Raw genomic sequence first — 3,879 nt, 5'->3', positions numbered from 1 at the left:
CTAGGCTTCTTTCTTTACTTCACCATCATAGGCTTTCTGTCTCCTGCTGGTCTGATTTGGCTGTTGGTACTGCTGCACCCTCCCCACCCAGAGTTTGAGATTTTCAGCTTGGCGAAGAGTGTCATTCTCCTGCATGGTCTTTGCCTACGGATTCCACATCCATGTGATTCTCAAATTCTTCAGCGGGTTCTTTTTCAGGACTCTGCAGTGAATCTTCTTGCATGGTGCTCAGAGGGATCTTAGATCTCTGGGCTTTTCAAGATTCTACTAAGATCTGTGTTGAACATCTTGTTTGTGGGAAGGTTGTAGTTGCTCTTGAGAGAGCACATTTATGAAAAGTGCTGGACAATTCACCTAAGTTCTGGAAAGCACCTCCAGTCCAAACACAGAACTTGCCTGCATGTCCATCAGGAACAAGCTTTAAGATGTAGTTTGTGCATTTCAAGGAATGATTCCAGGGATGTTTCTTGATGATGCCATTGGCCTCATTCTATTCTATTTTATTTTATTTTATTTTATTTTATTTATTTATTTATTTTTGACAGGCAGAGTGGACAGTGAGAGAGAGAGACAGAGAGAAAGGTCTTCCTTTTAACGTTGGTTCACCCACCAATGGCCGCTGAGGCCTGCGCATCGCACTGATCTGAAGCCAGGAGCCAGGTGCTTCTCCTGGTCTCCCATGGGGTGCAGGGCCCAAGCACTTGGGCCATCCTCCACTGCACTCCCGGGCCACAGCAGAGGTCTAGACTGGAAGAGGGGCAACTGGAATAGAATCTGGCACCCTGACCGGGACTAGAACCCTGGGTGCCGGCGCTGCAGGCGGAGTATTAGCCTATTGAGACTCAGTGCCGGCCCATTGGCCTCATTCTACATGTTGCAGGATCCCCTGCACAGGATCCTACCATGGTTTCTCATTTTCCGCTTGCCAGCCCTCATTTGCTGAGAGGCTTAAACTGTGCAATATAGTTCCAAGCCTTAAGTTTCTTAAGAGACAAAACAGACTCCTTGGTCTTCTTATAGCCTTCAACTTTATCTTCAACCACCAATACAATGACCTATAGATATGAACAGCGTTGGCAAGGTTCCCGCAGCCAGGGCAGAGCAGATGGTGTATGGCTTTGGGGACATGTTCTCTCTATGGTGTCAAAGGAGCCAGGTTTGTTTTGGTGCAAACATGAGACCTCTTCGGCACATATTCCCAAAAGCAATCTGGCTGGATCGATGAGTCCCAACACCTCGCACTGTGGAAATCTGAGTTACAGCTCGGCCTGCAATCCCAGGACTCTGCATTGGTCTGGTGGCCTGCTAATTCTGACAGCACAGGACTGCCTGTCGTTTTTGCACAGGTTGGTGTGGATGAACAATATCTGTTCGAATGGGAGCCTTTAAAACAGCAGGAAAAATGACTTCTGCCAGATGATGACTCTTCTGAGACACCAGTATATTGGATGAGTACACACCATGGTGCAGGAGATGAGAACCAGGCTACTCTCAACCTGGCACCTAACTAGGATTTAAAAAGCATTTCTTAACGTGATAGATCACATCTTGTGAAATTCCGTGACATACATTTTATGACGTTATGGAAATGTTAAAACATTTTCCTCTAAATCTGAGAACAAGAAAAGAGGCTGTGCTAATTCCCTAAGGCTGCGGTAAGGCATTGCCACAAACTGGGTAGCTTAAAGTAACACAAATTCATTCTCTCACCCATTCGGAGGTCACAAATTCATAATCAATCTCACTGAAGGTATGAACAAACACATTCTTGCTCCAAAGATTCCAGAGAAGAAATATTCTAGAAATATGGCTTCGGGAACTACTTTTTTGGGTTACCATTTTTCATCTTCAAAGCTAATAGTATACCATTTCCATATTTCTCTCTGCTTCCATTATTATATAATCTTTTGCATTTAATCTCAAATCTCCTTTACTGCACTCTCATAAATACACTTAAGATTACCTTCAGAGCCCACCAAGTTAATCCATGGTAATCTTGCCTCTCAAGCCTCTTAACTTAATAACATCTGTGGTTCTCTTTTCCATGTAAGTAAGATTTACAGGTTGTCAGAACTAGGGACTAGATATCTTTCGGGGCCATCATTCACCCTACCATACTTGTCCTCTTTCTGATAAAGCATAACACTTTTCTGAGAAATTTTGAGAAAGTTTTCTCTGAAGAAGAAAACTGGTGTTCTGTATTTGTGGGGTTTGTAAGATGAGGGGAATACAAGTCTTTTTAATGTGGTATATGAAAACATATTCACATGACAGTAGAAATTGAAGAGATACAAATTAAAATGATGCAGGAGAGAGTTTTGATTATAATAAACATGTAAGGAAGAAAGTTTGGATTGGGTGTTGAATAGAAATTATGGATTACATAATTATTTCACGGTGCTTCCTGGATCGATCCTAATTATCTTTCTGCCAAGAAATATTGACAGTGAGTGAATATGCAAGGGCTGAGATGAGTTTAAATGGATAGGGCAATATAGGAAATTCTCAATGATTTAAGTTGAATACTATAGTTAGAAGGCATTGAAAGAAAGTAGGCATATAATGCTTAGTAAAAAGCCATCAATGTATCAAACAGGAAGTTGAAAATGTGTTACGTACTTCCACAATTTCTGTTCTAAAAGACTAAAACTGGCGCATTAAGGAAGCAACCCTTACATCCTATTACTTATGTACTAAATCCCTTCTTTAACTTTTGTTGGGTCATATTGTGTATTTTTGATGTTGCATATATACACAACAAACTTCCATACATTTCTTTAGTGACTAAATCATAAATTAAACCTTAATTGTTCAAAGAAGGAAATTATAAGAAAGGGATATGTGTGCTAAATACAGATAATTTATAATAGCATTGTAAAACTTAATCAATAAGGTGCCAGGATGGGAAAGACCGGAACTTGATGACAGCACCAGTAATATACAAATGTAATAAAATTGAGTACAATAATTTGATCCCATGTTACACACCACAAAACAAATCAAGACCAGGATTTGTTTTGGTAGATAAAGTTTTTGGAAAACAGTGCCATCATTTTTCTTACATATTTTGCATGATCTATCCATCAGATTTTAGTAGCTATAACAGTGATTATATTGCTCACACAATCTAAAATAATTGGTACCCATCCCTTTGCGAAGAGGTTTGAAAACCACTGCCCTCAGAAATCTCAAGTTCAAGGTCATTCATGAATCATTTTGCTTAGAGTGAATTTTGCTTAGAGTGAATATGTGTGATTTCTTTCCTAATGACAATAATTGTTAGTACCTCTAGACAGAAGATTCCAATTATTTTAAGGTTTCATTATTAGAAATGGCTCATTTAATTAAGTCATAGTTGTAACTTCAAGTATAATTAATTAGTGAAGGTATATTGCTTTTATGGGATATAATTAATAGGCAAATAGGTTACTGCTCTGTAGCAAAGTTATAATTTAAATGCTTGTGGCTTTGTAGAATTTAAAGATAGAGTCTGTTTATTTTTAATTATGTCTCATATTTTCAGCTGATGTGACAAAACTCTAGTGTAGCACATTATTCATGTTTTCTGGTAATTCATTTAGGCATGATAGTTGGATAGGAGAAAATCTGTTGTGACTTAGGTAGAATCACATAAGTGTGCCTAAGAAGGTATCAAAGGAAACATCATATATTCATTTAATAAGTTGTGTTGTCCTTTAGAAAATAAAAATATTTTCCTTATCAACACACAGGTAAAAATATATAATGAATCTAACATTTCTAGATGAAAATGATTGAGTTTATTTGTTAACGATATATAACACATGATTTGTAGAGCTTCATATGTTTTATACTCCATAGATGACTACACCAATTTTAAGTATCAACTATTGCAGTAAA

The 3,879-nt window shown here is 38.2% G+C and overlaps 1 pseudogene; it reads right to left on the bottom strand.

The window, feature by feature from the left end:
* Nucleotides 1-1,839, bottom strand: LOC133765259 (large ribosomal subunit protein uL4-like; annotated as a pseudogene).
* Between the last annotated feature and the right edge of the window lie 2,040 nt (nucleotides 1,840-3,879).

The sequence above is a fragment of the Lepus europaeus genome, chromosome 8, assembly GCF_033115175.1.
Source record: "Lepus europaeus isolate LE1 chromosome 8, mLepTim1.pri, whole genome shotgun sequence".
Lineage (NCBI taxonomy): Eukaryota > Metazoa > Chordata > Mammalia > Lagomorpha > Leporidae > Lepus > Lepus europaeus.
The sequence above is the reverse complement of the archived record's forward strand: the minus strand, read 5'-3'. Positions and strand labels throughout refer to the sequence as shown.